This window comes from Tympanuchus pallidicinctus, unplaced genomic scaffold (assembly GCF_026119805.1).
Source record: "Tympanuchus pallidicinctus isolate F22 unplaced genomic scaffold, pur_lepc_1.0 scaffold3, whole genome shotgun sequence".
Lineage (NCBI taxonomy): Eukaryota > Metazoa > Chordata > Aves > Galliformes > Phasianidae > Tympanuchus > Tympanuchus pallidicinctus.
The window spans coordinates 58,416,443-58,434,986 of NW_026294747.1; the positions used below are offsets into that span (position 1 = coordinate 58,416,443).

General features: G+C 47.8%; 2 long non-coding RNA genes across 2 annotated transcripts in view; both read left to right on the top strand.

Annotated features, from left to right (window-relative positions):
• The window catches only part of LOC128087260 (uncharacterized), a 345,044-nt gene extending 327,880 nt beyond the window's left edge, over window positions 1-17,164 (top strand). The window contains exon 3 of the long non-coding RNA XR_008209722.1: window positions 17,091-17,164. This is a non-coding gene — a long non-coding RNA (uncharacterized LOC128087260). The remainder of the gene's footprint in view (window positions 1-17,090) is intronic.
• LOC128087265 (uncharacterized) lies at window positions 1,056-6,734 on the top strand. The gene is made up of 3 exons (XR_008209730.1): window positions 1,056-1,166; window positions 2,143-2,364; window positions 2,759-6,734. It is a non-coding gene; the product is annotated as an uncharacterized LOC128087265 (long non-coding RNA).
• Window positions 17,165-18,544: the final 1,380 nt, after the last annotated feature.

Below are 18,544 nucleotides of genomic sequence, written 5' to 3' on the forward strand. Positions count from 1 at the left end.
CTACTTCTCTATAATTGTTCTGTCTTCCTTACTCCCCTCATCTTTCTGTCTCTCCTGCATCCTTTTTTCTCTCTTTTATTTCCTCCCATTTCCCTCCCAGCCTCGTCCCTCCCCCAGCCATTGAGGTGAGGACCTGCCCTTGCCCCCTCCATCACCCACCTCACAAAGCCAGCAGAATTCCTTTCATTTAAACTAAGGCTGCATTTGTTTCTGCTTCGTTTTGTATCCATTTCATGCATTTAAGCTTGGAAAGCTTAATAGCATGTATGAATCACCTTGTTTTCATCAGGTCCCAGAATAGCATTTTTAGCAATTAAACTTGGATTGAACCTGACTCCTTTCTTTTGCCTATGGCAAGCTAAACCACGGATGCCAAACAAATTTGCATTAATGAGTTATTTCCTTGTGAGGAAGAAGATATAACCTCTTTTGGCTGTTGCTATGCACATGTATGTTTTGAGAAAGGAACAGCTTCCATCGTCTGATGATGCCAAAGTAATGCAGCAAGGAGAGGCACACGCAGCTAATGGCAGCAAACGCCAGCTCAGCAGCAGGGCTGGACATCCAACGAGCTCAGTGCTGGGTGCCATGCTCAGCCCCATGCCCGGGGGGCTCAGCTTCCTCTGGGCACGGGTCGTGCATTGGTAGGTGCTCACAGAGTGCAGCATATTGTGGAGCTGATTCCAAACTCATAGAGCCCATTGGCTAAAGAGCTGCCGTGTACAATGCACAAGAAAGGAAAAAAAACCTCAGTCACAGTCATTGGATTTCAGATTGAAAAGGCATTTTTGAAATATGATTATGCTTTAATGAGCTAAGAATACAAACACGTAAAGTGAAAATTCCCAAGGGAGAGGGTTTTGCTTGTTCTTGCAAAGGACAGCAGCTTGCACAACTCACCTGAGTGCTGCAAGTAAGAGCTCCTTGGTGATTCCCATTGCTGCTGCTGCCATAATGCTGCAGGTGTAATTAAACATAAGCAAATAGCCACAGCTGAGAGCAATGAAAAACTTCCAGTGTGCCTTAAGATAAGCCTGCACATCCTCCACGTTCCTTTTTGCAGGTTCTTCCCAACCACACAGTTCTTGTTGCTGCTCCCCATCACAAGCCGTTTGCCTTATGTGGATATTGATGCCCTGCCTCTGGTTCTTATCAGGTCTTTTCCTGTAAGTATCAAACTTGTTTAGGGCTGGGTGCTTTTACAAATGAAAGTGATGATTTATTGTTGTTGTCATTTCTGTGTTTGGAAAAAAAAAAAACCTAGAAGAAACTCTTTAGATCTGTCACTGCAGGATAGTTCATCAGCTGGGGTTTTTCTGGTTATTTGTTATCCTCTCGCTAGATTTTGAGCTGCCTTCTAAACCAGGCGCAGGCAAAACCTTCCTCCCTCACTGATCTCCTCATGAACACACAGTGACACAGTTGCCCTTTCCATGTCAGTGTTTCCCAGCTGTGGTGCTGCTGTGCTCAGGACCCAAACTTCCTTCCTGCGTGCAGTTTGCATTCCCCTGACCCTGTGAGTTTCTATGCAGCTGTACTGGAATTAAGCAAGGTGAAAGAAAGTCCTAAAACAAAGGATGTATTTTCCTATTCTGCATCCAAGCATATAACCCATAATCAGGTTATAAGTGATTTTAGAGTAACCACAGATTTCTGACGAGCGGTGAATCTTCACCTGTCATAATGATGCCTACAATGTAGGGTCTTTCACGTGAGACTGGTAAGCACTGACTTTGTCTCTTGGTTGTCCTAATCAGCAGTTTGACTGAAAACAGTGAAGGAGTCTTTAATATAAAGTACCAGTTCTCTCCTCTCTCTTCTGTCCATGTTTTCCTCTTTGATTCCTATTCACACAGTTCACAGCTAGAGGATTTTATATTCTACAGCATGCCTCATACATCAAGATTGTAGTGAAGGCAGTTTCCAAACGGCTCTTCAGCAGAAGTTTCCAGTCTTGCTTCCTACCTAGACATCTGGCTCAACACTTCGGCAGCCAAAGCAGAACAAAGCCTCACTTTTATGCTCCACTTTTTTCCCTTTTTCAGCAAACCACGGGTGAATGTGTAACAGCTCTGTGCTTTGGACAGCTAATCATCTTTACTCATTGTTAATGATTTTCTGACTTGTCCTGCTTGCAAGCAGATGGCCATCCCAATCTATGAGGTCTTCTGTGGGTACCTGTGAAATTCAGCCTCCCTCTAGAATGTGATCTGATGGCCCATGAGCTCAGCTTTCAGGTGAACGGTATCTTGTCAGACATGCACCTTGTATCTTGTTTTGCAAAGACCCCTTGGAGCTCGGTCCACTGATGGAACCCACGTAGCTGATGGGGGGTTGAGAGCAGGATCTTCCACCACACAGCAGGTCAGCGTTCAGCTCTGCCTCTGGTTGTATTTAGGGCACAGGGAGCACGAGGCATGGAGACAAGCGTAAGGGCTACCAGTAATGTGTCTGTGGAAGGGCCTGGAATAGTGATGTCTTGTGGGACATGGAAAGTCAACATCATCAGCATGTCATTCCACGAGGCCCTTTCGACTCACTTGGCAAATATGGCTGTTTAATTCCAAAACCATAAGGCTGGGTTTTAATCTGTAAAAAAAGTAATTCTGTAAATATAATGCTTACACTTGAGACAACATTTTTTACCCAACCCGCAGATTTTTATTATTTGTTAGTGATGTATGGAGCTGGCTTTGGAAAAATAAATGAATACAATGGCAGGATATTTTTCTTTCTTTTTTTTTTTTTTTTTTTTTAGGCCTTTTAATTTATTATCTTGAAGTCTGCAGAAGATGGCAGAAATCCAGCATGAGGAGTTCTGCCATGCAGAGGTGGGGCTGCTGGTGTGACCAGGGTATTATTTTTCTTTCTTTTTGGCCAGAGGTACGCAGTCCAGTTTTAATCCTTCCTGATCTCTGATGTCCCACCTTGTGCTCATTAGATGGGAGAGAAGCTGCAGGTTCTGAGATGTAGTCCTGCACAACCATATAATTTGTCTATTTTTGCTTATTGCTTTGAAACAAAATGAAGATGGCGATGCTAGAATAACACAAATGGGCAGAGCTGAAGAGCTACCAATTCTTAGCTCACATATATTTTTACACACTTTTTTTCTTTCTTTTGCTGTGCTAAGTGACTCAGAGCCACGGCCAGGAAGGAGGAGGCCCATGACAGCAGCTGTTTTGCCAAAGCACGAATCACTCAGCACACCTGTGGTTGACTCTGTGCCCCACTCTCTGCACTTACACCCCACAGCCTCCTGTCTCATTAGCTTTGCTCAGCCTGCCGACTGCAGCACATTGTAAATGGTGCATGAGATTAAATACTGCTACCCACCTGGTGGATGCTGCCATCTGTGCTCTTAGTTAGGATGCTGAATTCGGGACAGAGAGGCCAAACAGAACCTCTGTTGAAGAATGCAGAGAGGAAGATTGCTCTGCAGTTGTTTCTATTGGAAGGGCATGACAGTATTCTTTCTGAGGTCTTGTACAACTCTTCTGAACAATGGTAAGTACCTCATCCAGCATCCTAAGAGATGGCTTTCTCTAGGCTTTAAATAGCAAAGAAATATAACTATAAACACTGCAATCTATATTTCTATCTATCCTGTTACCTGCATTGAGCTATGAGTGCCTTTGTATGTTTTCTTGTGTTGTCAGTCTTTCCAGCCTCAACTTGGTTGAAATTGCAAAGAGTTTGATAATAAAACTCTGCACCTCACGTATGAGTGGTGTGATTTGACAAACAAACAGACCTGAAATTACTGCTAGGCTCTCTTTTTGGTTACTTTAGGGAACAGTGATTTAGAACTTCAAAGAAAAAGAGAGGAAATGTGTGATTTTTATGAATGAATAAAACAAGCAGGATGGTGTATCTTTGTGGACACAATTGGAACCACTTCTAAAGAAAAATCAAGAGTAGATTTGCAGTTGAGCAGGAAGCTGAAGCATGAAACAGCCCTCAGTCTTTCTTACTTCCTTCCTTACATATCGAGCTGTGTGTTTTTACCCGGGCTATCTAAGGTCAAGAATCACCATTTCAGAAGCAGTGACCAGCTTGAGCCTGCTTACTGCTGAAGTAGACTTCAAGTGTAAATGAGAACACCTTGGCACTGTGACTCTGAGCAAAGGGGAGGCCGTGACCGAGCCTGAGGCTGCCAGTGTCTGAGGAAGAGGAAGGTCACCAGAGGGTTGGCTGGACCTGAAATCTGAACGCAGTCTATGTGTGGATTCAACAGAGAGAAGCTCAAGAAAACCGTGTTCCCGTGAGGTCTTGAGCACAGAGCCCAGCAACATCCAGGCCAGAGCAAGATGACAACTCCATGACAGCGCAGACCTGGGACCTGCTCTTAGCATGCTGTATCTTTCAGGTAGGAGAAGACTTACGATGACATTAGGCAACACTGATCATTTTGCTCATTCTGAGATACTGTACTACATCAGATGTTGGGTGGGCTCCTTTGAGAGCAATCTAAGTTCTTAAAAACTATTCTGTTCCAGTAAGTGGGGGGAACAGAGCTTTGGCCCAAGTGATTCAAATGCCATAGGTGTGTTGGCAACAGCTAATGAGGTAGGATCAGCTAAAACAAAGGTTGCTGTGTGTTTGGTCACAGTTACTCGAGTCTGAAGAGAAAAATCAATGCTGGGCTGAAATATCGGCTGTCAGGCTCTATACATACAGAGGCTGCAGAGAGTTGGGCAGAGGAGAGACGGATGGGAGTTGTCAGCTTCTAGCTCCTCCAGAACCTCCCACATCAGAGGCAGTGTGCTGCACAGAGGAGAAAAATGAGGAAATCCATCAATTATTTTCTTCCGACACAGTGCAGGAGTACAGCTGCAACATTCATCAAATATTTTCTCATCGGATGAATTAATGGAAGTCTCCAGACTGTTCCTCTTCAGCATGTCAAGTGTTTTGAAGTCCCCTAAATACAAATAGAAGGAAACCTTTGTTGAGTGTAAAACTGAACGTGTTTACTGTGACATAACATCAGAAAAATAAAACAATGAAGGGAGAACAAGCATTATTACTAGGCTCACCTCTGCGGAGGTGAGAGGGCAGAAGTCTCCCATCTCTCACAGGCACCCCCATTGCCATAATTTTTCCCTCTAAAGTCTCCATTTTGGTGACCCGAGACACCTTTCCCTTCTGCCCAATGCACTGTGCAGATGTAGACCGAAATTGCCATGCCTTGTCTGTGCCATTGGCTTGTGTACAGCCTCTTGCCATTGGCAAGAACTAAATGTTGCAGATATGTGCCTGACCCACCACAGCCTCGGAGCCTGCAGATTGGCTTTTTACGAAACTCTTGGGACATCAAGAACTACTGGAAAAAATGAGTTGCCTGGTTGCTCTGCAGCTGTGATGAAGCTCCAGAGTGAGATGAACGAGACACTGAGATCCCAACATTTTCCCTTCCTCCTGTAGCTCTTTTTCTTCCACACACTTCACTGCCTATGTGGCAGATCTGGAAACTGTACTGAGAAGAGCTTATGAACAGAAAAGGGGATGTGTGCTCATAGGTGAAGTAAAGCAGGAAAAAAATGAGAAGAAGAGCAGCTCCAGAATGCAAGTTTGCCTGTAAAGTCAGCTGTGGTCTTCTCACATTACTGTTGGTTTCATTCAGGATAATTTTTGCTAGAGGGTGTCTTAATTCCTGGTAGGTGAGAATGACGTTCTTTGTAAATCTCTGTGAGAAACTATAGAAGCTCTGGTTTGCCCTAATATCAAGTTGGTTTCTTGGTTTGCACAACTTTGCATAGCAGCAATGTCCCACAGCGAGCTGCAGGTTGTACAAGATGTGATTCGAATTTCACGGACGTTGTTTTGTTCTCTATTTTGATCAGTTTCTGCCATCTCCCTCTTTGTCTTTTTGAAAACCATATGGCTTCTCAGTCTCTTCTCATAGGAAAAGTGTCTTGCTATTGCCTTTTGTTTTCCTTTTTCCTACTGTTTTTGGGACATACCTCATAGCCGTGAGTCATCTCTGGGCTCTGCCAAGTTCTCACACATCCTTCAGGACCCACGTTTGTCAAACGCAGAAACAGTCGTGAGCAGCACACAGGGCTCACATTCACATTTAGCTGGAAGTGGGATGGAAGGCGTGTTTTGCCTGGAAGGAGAAAAGGCCAGACAAGTCATCGGGCTGGGGGAGGCACTGGTGAGTTGTCAAGAACATCCTGGGAAAGGAAGGAGGATTTTGAGGAAAGAAGAAAATCGGCATTTGACGTTTTTCAGCATTGAAAGTACTCTCTCTGTATGTGCTTTCTAAACAGGAAGAGAAGACAGCATAATCAGCTTCAGTAAATGGGAATCACATGGGCAGATCACTGCCCCTCCAAGGATTCCCTTTCTTGGCTCTGTTAATGCACAAAACAGGGGCACTTTGACCACCTTGCACTGCCAGTAAACAGCACAGTGAACCATCCACCTCAAATCACATCTGAAGCATAGGCTTAAAGTGAGTGACGTTATGCAAATTCCTGACAAGTCTCCATTAATTCCCCCGTGAAGCCTCCATTTTAATTAAATTTGTAAGCCACGTTAGTCTTACAGTCACTGGGTTCAAACAGTAATCACTGACTTTGCTATTTATTATGCAGTAAAGGCTATACTGAGGGGGAAATAAATTGCACGGGCCCTTTGAGTTACAAATAAAGAGAAGCTGCTGAAGACACTGGTAGGCACACACAAACACGGAGCGTGGAGCAGAGCAGGACAGGAGCCCAGCTCTATTGCTCATCCTGTGACCTGGCCACAGTTACTCAAGTTTTTACTTCTTGGTATGTTTTACTGAGGCCCATGGACTTTTGCTTAGAAAATTAATAAAATGAGTTGTTCCATCAAATCAATCTATTAGATTGCACTGACGAGGGCTGTATTTTGTTCCAGCCATCCTGGTTTTTTAATCTGTACTTCAAACATATTTTATTGGCTAGTAGACTATTGTAAATAGATGAATGGAGCGGCGGTTGTATACTTCTTCCTGGTGACAGTGTAAGAGCTGTATATTTGCCTAATCACTGTTGTTTCTGGGCCAAACCCAAGGAACCTGCCCTGGGGCAGGGAGGCTGCAGGATGGCACACAGCCCCATGAGCAGCTTAAATTGCTGTCTGTGAGGCCCCCGCGGAGCCTCCTTCGTCCACCCCCAATTACCTCAGGGCTGAGCAACTCCAGACCCACACGGCTGGGCTCAGGCTGCCCCTACCTGTGCTGTACTATCTATATTCCCTTTCCAGTTCTCCTGCAGCTCTGTCGGCAGGACTGATGCTTCTGGTGGTGGCAAAGGCAGACCCAGATCCGAGAACCTTCCAGTGTCACGCAGGGCTCTGTACCCCAGAGGGTCAAGGAGCCACGGTCACCCTGGTGGGCAGCACCTGGAGGTGGCTGCGGGGCAGGCACTGGAATGGGGTCTCCAAGGACATCCAGGGACGTAGCACCCTGCAGCTGGGGCCAGCCAAGGGGCAGCAGGGACCCTGAGAATCATATGTGCTCCACCCCATTGACATCTCCATCACCTGGCTCCTTCCCTTCACAGCAACAATCCGCTAGATCCTGCTGGGAAAGATGCTGCTGAAGGGAAAAATGCTCTTATTTTACCTGCTTTCACAAGTCCTTTGTTATTCTGCCTCAAAAAAAAAGTGCTATATGAGAACACTCACTTTGCCAGGCAGGTCGTGCTGGCAGGCAGTCATCAGCACCCAGAGCCCCTTGTTGAAATCAGCACTGAGGCACTCCGAGCTGTGCATGGTGGGCTGGAGGTGTTCCCAGCACGGCTGTGAGCAGCTCTGCATGATGCAGTGGTGCATGGCTGTTCAGGCCAGAGGTTTGGCTTGGGAAGCGTGCAGGAGCTGGCCCGCTCTGTGCTGTACCGCATGGTAATTTCCCCCACTCCCACCTGTATTTCACTTTCACTAAAAAATGTCATTACAAAAAATTTCCATCAGCTGGAAAAAAATTAGACCAATGGCTGGCACACAGCCTGGGCTCAGCAGTGATAAGTCTGCAATTACAAGACCAAAACCAAAACACAACGAAAACAAGCCCCCAAAAGTCCCCAAACACCAGGAATTGAGCAAAAACAAAACTGTCATTCCTATTGCTCTGACATTTTTCCTCGCAGATATTTTTCTCACATGGATAAGCAATATAACAAAGCAAAGAGACCTCAGAATACAGAGCAATAAAGTATAAAAGTAAAAATAGAACAACCCAGGAGTATATTTTGCCCGCCAGGATCTCTGCAGCTCCAACACAACAGCAGAGAGGCAGCAGTGCCTGTGGCACAGCAGGGTGGAAGTTGCTCTGATGCCCGTCCTGAGCCCATATGAGCGAGGCAGAGCGGGGTCACAGCACCTCCAGCCCCAGCACAGGGCTGCCTGCCCAGCACACACCTGCTGACAGCACAGGTTCTCCATGGAGGTGCGTGTGTCACTGCTCCCACTGCTGTCTGCCCTGTCTGCACCTCTGGGATTTGTGGATGGCGACGCCAATCCCCGTGGGTAGGCAGCGTGCTGCCTGTTCTGCTCGCTGTTGCCACTGAGCAATAATCACTCTCCCTAGACCAGCCATGGGCTAATCCTGCAGCGGGAGAGCTGAGGAGATGTGCTTTCATCAGATATAAATGCCTAAGTAGAAAACAGGCCACGGTTTTTGCGTGACTCAGGGTGATAAAAGCGTAGGAGGGACCTTGAACATAACCTTGTCTGTGTCCTGATTCCGGGGCACGATCAGCTGTACCCATGTGCAAGTATTGCCATGTAATTGCTGCTGCTGCCACAAGGCACTCCTTAGCAAAAGCCATGTGTTCAGACACAGGGCCTGTCAAATCTGCCCAAGGAGGCTGTGGATGCCCCATCCCTGCAGGCATTCAAGGCCAGGCTGGATGTGGCTCTGGGCAGCCTGGGCTGCTGGTTGGCGACCTGCACACAGCAGGGGTTGGAGCTGGATGAGCGCTGTGCTCCTGTGCAACCCAGGCCATGCTGTGGTTCTGTGATATAAATCCCATGGAATGTTATCGTGTGTGGGAGGCAGGAGAGACCAAGAGCAGAGTCAGACCCTTCCCTCAGGGGGCTAAAGCAGGGCTGTGCTCTGGGGAGCACTTCTTAAATTCCTTTAGGTGCAGATCATTCAAGTCTGAAAGAAAGAGAGAAAGAGAGAGAGAAAGAGAGAAGGAAGGAAGGAAGGAAGGAAGGAAGGAAGGAAGGAAGGAAGGAAGGAAGGAAGGAAGGAAGGAAGGAAGGAAGGAAGGAAGGAAGGAAGGAAGGAAGGAAGGAAGGAAGGAAGGAAGGAAGGAAGGAAGGAAGGAAGGAAGGAAGGAAGGAAGGAAGGAAGGAAGGAAGGAAGGAAGGAAGAAAGAAAGAAAGAAAGAAAGAAAGAGAAAGAGAGAGAGAGAAAGGGGAAGTGAAATAGAAACAAGTTGTTTCCTAGCTGGCTACAATGTTCCAGTGCAGCAGCTCCTCACAAACACACTAATCCTGGCTGAAGGACCCGGGACTCAGCTATTGCTGCTGCTGGGCTTCCTTGTGCTTGTGCACAAAGCTACCTTAGCACCACCATCATAACTGGTATTTTAGTCCTGTTATTAATTATAAGTACTAGCCTGAATCATACTCATTAGCTGAATGAGCAATAATGCACGTTAAGACTCTATCTGTTGATAATATTCTCCAATGGATTGAGTATGTGTCATTTGACACTGATAAACTAGGCAATATTATGAGCTGAATGTCTTCAATGCTACACAGATGGGGAATATATTAATTTAAGAAAATGTTATTAAGTGTTTAAGGAGTGTAATTATGAGCAGTCTTCTCATTTGACACCTGTGTGCAGTCTTTACTTGTGAGATAAAGACAGAGAAATGAGAACTGGAAACCAGCCCTCAAACCTCTTCATTCCATTCTCTTTTTAACTTCCTGCCAACTTAATTATTTTTGAGACACAAACATTATTACAAATAGTATTTTTTTTTCTGAAAACAATACCGGTGTGCAGCCTGGAGAAATCTTCCTTCCACACAGCACCTCTCAGGCAGTGCAGCTCAATGCATGGCACAGAGCAGCAGGATGGCCGCAGCAGTTCTGCTTGGTGCTGCCTCACCGAACTCCCAGGAACTCTGGGGGGATGTGGAGAATGAGAAAAATTAATTATATTTCATTTCAGAGTTAACTGCCCAGCTCTGAATTACTGACCCGAAATCACAGCGTACCCCATGGGGTGAGGCGGGCAGTCCTGCAGGGTCATATCAGAATGGAAAGCAAGTGTGGAAGGCAGCTCTGATGAATCTGTCTTGGTGGAAGATGGGATGAGTGTTGGAGACCCAGGGATGGGCTCTGCCATGTCTGGTGGAACTGCAGCCCTGCCCTGCCACCCCACACATCCTTGTGTTGCATCCCCAGAGCTCACCACCCACTCTGTGAGACTCCCAATAAACCAAATGGAGCCCCTGGCAGCATTGAGCCCCAGCTCAGTCTTCAGAATCTTAGAACCACAGCACGTTCACAGAATCATAGAATCATGGAACCATAGAATCATAGAGCCATAGAATGGCCTGGGTTGCACAGGAGCACAGCGCTCATCCAGCTCCAAGCCCTGCTGTGTGCAGGTCGCCAACCAGCAGCCCAGGCTGCCCAGAGCCACATGCAGCCTGGCCTTGAATGCCTGCAGGGATGGGGCATCCACAGCCTCCTTGGGCAACCTGTGCCAGTGCCTCACCACCCTCTGCCTCCAAAACTTCCTCCTCATATCCAATCCAAACCTCCCCTGGCTCAGTTTAAAGCCATTCCCCTTGTCCTATTGATGCTGAGTTGGAAGGAACCCCAAGCCCTGCCCTGGGCTGGGTCCCCCCCAGCTCAGGCTTCCCAGGGCCCATCCACAGCCTTTTGCACCTCCAGCAATGGGGCACCCACAGCTCCAGGCAGTGCCATGGCCTCACTGCCCTTTTTAGGCACTCTCACACACGTTGCTGCTCCAGGTGGGACAAGTGTTGGACCTCCACTCAGCAGTGACTGCAGCCGAGCTCTGACCTGCAGCACACCTTTCACAGAGCGCTGCTTCTGCAGATGTGCTGGGCTTATGCTGTATTTCAAAATCCAATGATTTGAAATGTATTTGTATCAACTGCCGCTCACCAGGTAGCCCTGCAGGGTTCCTAACTAGCATGAGAAAAGATGAATGCTAACAGGGAAATGTTCTGTAAAGAGAGAGTGTGTTCTGGGAAGCTGTGACGGGCAGCCCCCACCTATTCCATTATAATTCCACTGCACAAATCTCTGGAGAAAACTCTACTGGAATAATGTATAAAGCTGTGCAGGGAAAGCATCAGATAGAACTGATGTCAAGCAGGACAAGGAGAGCGGGCAGGGCATTCCACCAGGGGCAACAAGAAGTTTTTGACTTATTGAGTGTGGCATAAACACCAACTCAATGGTTGAGTAAGGATATGACTGACATCTGCAGACACCCCAGGAATAAACATGAGGAGAAGAACAAAGCTGTTGAAGGGAAAAGGACAACTGGGAGGGAAGAACAACAGACAACAGAGATGTAGGCAGAGGTTAATACTGTAATTCCCCAGAAACTTTTGTAATCATCAAGCCCTGAGCTCTGCAGTCAGTAACAGGAGCAGGCATCCTGGCAGGGCTCGCTTCACTGCTTTGTCTGCTCGCAGCCCACATGGGCTCAGTCCTTGCAGAAGGAGAACGGCCAAAACGTGAAGTCCATGAGCCAGAGGATGAGTGCCAGCACTGGGCACAGCAGGGCACTACGCAGGGCAGAGCTGCAGTGCTCAGGTGAATGTGGGTGATTCTGCACCAGGACAATCCCTGCGTCTGCACAAACACCAAACCCGGGATCTCCTCCAGCCTTCCGCTTTACTCACAGTGCGTCCAAAAAGTTGCTTACCTGTTGTCCTTTTCTCCCCCCCAGTAAATAACGATGGACAGACACATCAGCCACTGCTATTCAGAAGCAAAGTTGAGTTCATTTTTTTCACCACTTGTGCTTCAAAATCATCCCCTGTAATACAAACCACAGAAGTTGAGGTTTCTCACTGCTTCTCCCCTATCTGCTGGCACCTGGGACGTGCATTTCAATTGGACGTAGTTGCACTTCTTTATCAAGATGAATTATGTCATGAAAACAAATACGTGCATAGAGAAGTTCCGATCTTTCAACACTGGCTTCATTTTGCAACCTTTATAAAAGCAAATCTGAAGGAATTTCCATCAGGAAACTTTGATGGGATGATATTAGAAGAATAAAGAATGTATACGTGCTAGAAAAAATGTATCTAAAAGGTTGCAGCATTTTGAGAAAACCATAAACATTCTTCAGTTCCTTTGAAACTTTCTCTGAAAAAGACCTGGAGCAAAAGCATTCTCAGAATTCTGCTTCCCAAACCTAAGTGGGCATGGCAGCCCTTTCCCTACCAGCTCATCCTTTACCAACAGTGACGCCAGATCAGGATCCCAGCGGTCTCATCCTCAGTTGCTCTTCAGTGGTGATCCTCAGAAATTAGTGCAGTGCCATTAACATTAGATGAGAACAAAGTAGCCGTAAACCAGACTCTGAGCCAGCAGCTGCAAGGACCCCCAGGGCTTTTCAGCAGCTCTTCTGCTAACATTGCTGCGCTCTGTCTCTGCAGAGTAATTCTTTATAAAGACAGTTCTGAGGATGAACCGGCCAGTGTTAGTCTGGATCGATTTATATTTCCTCCCAAGGAACTAGTAGCTGTAATATAAATTCCAGCTGAATAAAACATGAAAAAATAATCTTTAAAAACTGGGCCACTGAAGCGTAGAAGCCTCTTTTCTTTCTGAATTATGCTGACAAAGGAATCGAGAACCCTGTGCTGGCTGCCTGCATGCCCACACGTGGTCTTGCTGTGTGACAAAGTCTGTGTGCCCCTTCAGGGCTGTATGCGTTCCCTGCTTGGCTCCATGATGCCCAAGGCTCAGCTTTGCAGTGCTCATCATTCACCTCCACAGTGCCATGGCACAGCTCCACAATGCCCAGAGCCCAGCACTGCAGTGCCCATCACCTCTGCAGCACCCACTGCCCACCTCTGCAGCACCCATTGCCCACCTCTGCAGCACCCACTGCCCACCTCTGCAGCACCCACTGCCCACCTCTGCAGCACCCACTGCCCACCTCTGCAGCACCCATTGCCCACCTCTGCAGCACCCATTGCCCACCTCTGCAGCACCCACTGCCCACCTCTGCAGCACCCACTGCCCACCTCTGCAGCACCCACTGCCCACCTCTGCAGCACCCATTGCCCACCTCTGCAGCACCCACTGCCCACCTCTGCAGCACCCATTGCCCACCTCTGCAGCACCCACTGCCCACCTCTGCAGCACCCATTGCCCACCTCTGCAGCACCCACTGCCCACCTCTGCAGCACCCACTGCCCACTTCTGCAGCACCCACTGCCCACCTCTGCAGCACCCACTGCCCACCTCTGCAGCACCCACTGCCCACTTCTGCAGCACCCACTGCCCACCTCTGCAGCACCCATTGCCCACCTCTGCAGTACCCACTGCCCACCTCTGCAGCACCCACTGCCCACTTCTGCAGCACCCACTGCCCACCTCTGCAGCACCCACTGCCCACCTCTGCAGCACCCACTGCCCACCTCTGCAGCACCCACTGCCCACCTCTGCAGCACTCACTGCCCACCTCTGCAGCACCCATTGCCACATGAGCTGAGCACTGTAGGGGATGTAGCCAGGGATTTTCTGATCACTTGGACCCATTGGCAGATCCCCTTTGCAGACGATGCACCGTCATTCCTGACACACAGTAGATGAGGAAGGGCTCCAAAGGATCTCCTGCTGACGGTGCCACCAACAGCACTGGCAGATGTTAATATGTGCAAGTATCCCATGTGCAGTCTGATAACTTTATTTCATCTTCATGCAGAGTTCACAAACACAGAAAATGATATGGATTGATACTGGCAAGAGCACTGCACATCTGATATTTCTCATCTGGTGCTGTATGGAGCTGCAACAGAAGAACATTAATGCAGGAGTCTCCATGACCAACCACTGGAATGTGCATCCATTAGAAACAAATCCAAACGAAAAATAGAAAAAACCAACAAGAATGGCAGTGCCCTGGGATTCTGGTGCAGGCTGCAGCAATTTAGGACCCCTCCAGAGAGAGGTCTCCCTGTCTCAGAGGTTATTAAATCGACACCCTGCTGCTGAGTCATATAGGAAATGCCCCAAGCAGAACTAAGTCTCAGACTGAAAAACAAGCAAAGAGAGCCAAAGGAATGATTTAAGCCCAGTTTAGCTCAGCAATCTATGTATCCTGTAATGACTACCAGCAGACACTCGAAGAATTAGACTGGCAGGTACAGCCCTTGGAGGTCAGGGGAAGGGAAGGAGGAAGGGAAGAGCAGTCCTTGTCCTGTGCCCCAGCTGTGCCAAGAGCAGCTGCTCCACGAGCAGCCAGCTGCTCTGCAGAGCCCTCTGAACACCACCACTGGGACACACAGCGCACAGCAATCCCAAATCTGCCAAGGGAGCATATTGCTCAGTAAAACCTGAAGGCAGGCACCACGCAGTGTACACAAGGATGCTGAAGCAAAGGCAACAGCACTGAAATAAATGGCAGTCTCAATTGCTCTACTTTATTAGTTGCTGACAAGTGAACATAAATCCTTATCTGCAAAAATCGGTTATGTGCATTTGGACAACTGAATAAGGAGGACTGAAATATTGTTCTATTTACTTTCAAGGCACAGAACCAAGACACTCTTTGTTACCTCATAAAATGCAGCATAGTGAAGTTAATACCTTTTTGCCAGCAGCTTTTTGCTCTCTCTTGCCAGAGACAGCCTCCGATTTTGAGACTGCATCATCAATCCAGAAGCTGTAAGGGCCCAAGTTTTTATGTATGCACTTCCTCGATCCAAGGCTGAAATAAATGCATATTATCTATTACATGTTCTGGGCTGCCTGGCAGCTGGGGCTCCTACCAGCATGGTGAGGTGCAGAGGTCACTCTGAGCCACCCAGCTTCATAGAATCACACAACAGCCCGGGTTGGAAGGGACCTCAAGGATCACGAAGCTCCAACCCCCCCACTGCATGCGAGGCCACCAACCTCCACATTTCACAGCAGCCCAGGCTGCCCAGGGCCCCATCCAACCTGACCCTGAACACCTCCAGGGATGGAGCATCAGGAACAGGGACTTTGTCTGTCTCTCCTTTTGCTCCCAATGATCCCAGTGCAGGGCTGGCAGCTGGAGGATGCTCACAGCACCCAGGGGCTCCTGGGGCACTGAGGTGGAGAAGGCTCCATCCCTGGGGTGTGTATGGGATGAGCCCCAGACACACAGTGCTGTCACAGCAGCCCTGGCACTCCCAGGCCAGCAGCAGTGGGTGGCACATGTCACAGTGCCGTGTGCTGTGCGCTGGGTCGCTGCCTACCTTCATTTTCCCACCCAGTAACTTATTTCTGGGAAGCCCTGGGGCCGGATCCAGACTGCAAATTGAGCAGTCAGATCACATAAAATTGTCCTTTTCTCTTCACCAGGGAGCCAATAATGAGGAGCACTCGTGTAACCCATAATCAATGATTTATTCAGCTTAAGTGATTTATTTTATTTGATTCTTTAATAGCCATAAGCAAAACTTTTTGTCTTCAGAGGTATTCAGCTCAACGTGGCTGTTTTTTCACATAAGTAATCCAGGAGTGTTCCTTGCTCACAGCAGACAGAGCAAGTCAGGTCACACCGGCTTCGTTCCACAGCGGGGCAAGCAATCACAGATGCCAAAGTCTGTTTGGAGAGCAATTCATGCAAGGTGATGTTCACACAAATCTTCTTGGAATGCAAACATGAAACAGTGGGAACTCGATAAATTAAAGTATTTATGAAGTTCCAACTCAGAAATGAAAATGGCTACATGTTCTTGCGTTAGGGCAAGCAGGGAAGCTGTGTCTCTTTGCCTTTGCACTCCAAGCACATTCATCCTCCCCTTCTTCAGGGAAGTTAGGATTGCGTACTGAATTCTCTTCTACTGTACTCCCAGTTTTCTGTTTCCATTTTTCTCCCACCAGTCACCATTTGTCACCCTCTCTCAGTACTGCACACATCAACTCGTGTAATTACAAAAGCAGGGGTTTCACCGAGAGGTCATTGAAAATGGCTCTTTTTTCAGTTTGGCAGAGACGCTGTGCACACATTTCACAGTTTTAAGCCTTAAGAAGAATGGAGGCTCTGCTGCAAGACCCAGCCATCTCATCCAGGCACAGCAGTTTCCATAATTCTTACTCTGATACCTTGTAAATCTTCACTCATTGGTTTCCATTGATTCTCGTAGGCATGAGCACAGCCAGTACTTCCCAGACCTCCAAATTGCTATCTCATTAGCAGCTCAGCATGCCATATCTTGTGCATAATAAATGAAGCAGTGTGTCTGTGTGTCACGCTTCCCTTCCATAGGCACTTTAAAAGCACAGTTATTTTTCTGATTTCTTTTCTCCATTATTGTCTTTTCCCTCTTGCCACAGTTGCCAAGTGATTAAAGGATGTTCACATATTCCATTTTTCCCTGTTCCAACACTTCCAGCAGTGTCAGATCTTCAAGCACACCTGACACAAAATGAGAGACCACGGAAAGTGGCAAACACAGCCTAGAAGAAAAAGAAATAAAGAATTTCCTTCATTAAAATAATCCTCTTGAGATGAAATCCAGGACCACAGGAGTAATTTGTTGGTTTTCAAACCCCTTGAGGCAGTTACATGGTGATACCATAGGCAGTGACCCACACAGCCCCCTCCCAGCTGCCTGCAGTGCCCCATGCCCATAGGGTAGGACAACTCTTTGGAAGAGAGAATGAGCAGGGGAGCCAACTCTTGGAAAGGGTGGAGAACAGCAGGACAAGGGGAAATGGTTTGGAGTTGAGGGAGGGCAGATGGAGGTTGGATGTCAGGGGGAAGTTGTGTGCTGTGAGAGTGGTGAGGTGCTGGAACAGCTGCCCAGAGAGGCTGTGATGCCCCGTCCATCCCTGGAGGTGTTGAAGGCCAGGTTGGATGGGGCCCTGGGCAGCCTGGGCTGCTGTGAAATGGGGAGGTTGGTGGCCCTGCATGGCACAGGGGGGTTGGAGCTTCGTGATCCTTGAGGTCCCTTCCAACCCAGGCCGTTCTGTGATTTATGATTCACAAGGAAGGGGCCCAGGATTTCCCCCCTGCTGCCACAAGTTTCCCCCCCTGCTGGCAGCCCCTCAGCAGGAACTTTGGTTTTTTCCTTCACCAATCATTCTGGTTTAGCTCTGACCTTTCCTAAACAACCCTACAAAGCTGGGCTTAACTGTGCTACCAGAAACTGTGTGTGTGGAGGGGGGGATTATTGGAGAGGTGGCTCTGGTAGAGCTGAGTAACGTGCGCAGGGTGGACTCAGTTCCAGCCTCCATGGGCTGTGCCTGCCTGACCTTGTGCTGTGTTTTTTGTAGCTCATTTTAGTTTATGCTGCACAGGATACAAGGTGACCACAGAGCAGACTAGATAAAAAAAGATTATTTTGGTGTTTCATAACCCATTACTCACTCGTACTTTCTCGTAGCTTAATTTTTTTCAGCAAGTAAGAGTGTCAGGAAGGATATTAAGAGAAAGAGTAATGCATCTCAGCATCAGGTTCTGTAGGCACCGCACCAGGGGAGGAAGAAGCTGGAGACCCATGTAAGATGCTTGTCCTGTATGAATGGGCTCAGTGGGCAGCTACAGCCTTACTGCACACAGGGGACGAAGCCATCAGTGTCAAAGCATAAGACAGTAAAATCCTGGATGAGGTGGATAGATGAGAAAAGCTAGTGGCTAAATTCAGCTGCCTGACTGTAAGGCATTCAGTCCTGTTCTGGATGCCCTACAAAACATCCCATCTCCCTGCTGTAGCTTCAGAGCTCAGATGGATGTTCTACAGGACGTGCCAGCCCCAGGAGTGCCTTATTCCACACTTAGCATGTGTGGACACCTAATTTTAGCAAGTGAGATGAAGACCCAGAGAGTTCAGGGGGGAGAGAAAAACGAGGGACCAGCAGTTCTTCTGGAGGAGGGAAGGCCATTGCCCTGCAGGCATTGAGTCCTGGCAGCAAACTATGCTACAGCTCCCACATTCCTCCCCTGGTACCTCAGGAAAACACAAAACTCTTTATTAAATTTGAAAAATCACAGGTGCTACTGGGAAAGAATATTTAATACATTAATATCCAGCTAATCGGATGGAACACACTGCAAATGGGAGCAACAGCACACTGCAGAGCCCCACGGAGCACACCTCTGCATATCCATCCCTGCAGCCAGGGTGCAATCTCACAAACTCTGGCACCAAAACCTCACTGTGAAAGTGTGGGAAAAATCCTAAATATGTGGAAAACAGAAAGGTTACATCCTCAGCAGAATAGGAACTGAGCCTCGGTAATGGATTGGCTCCCAAGCTCTAATGGAAAGCTAATTTTCTTTATGCAATTAGAAGTGTCATATTCAGTAACACTTTCCGATCCTTTCTAAAAAAGAGAATCAACAATAATT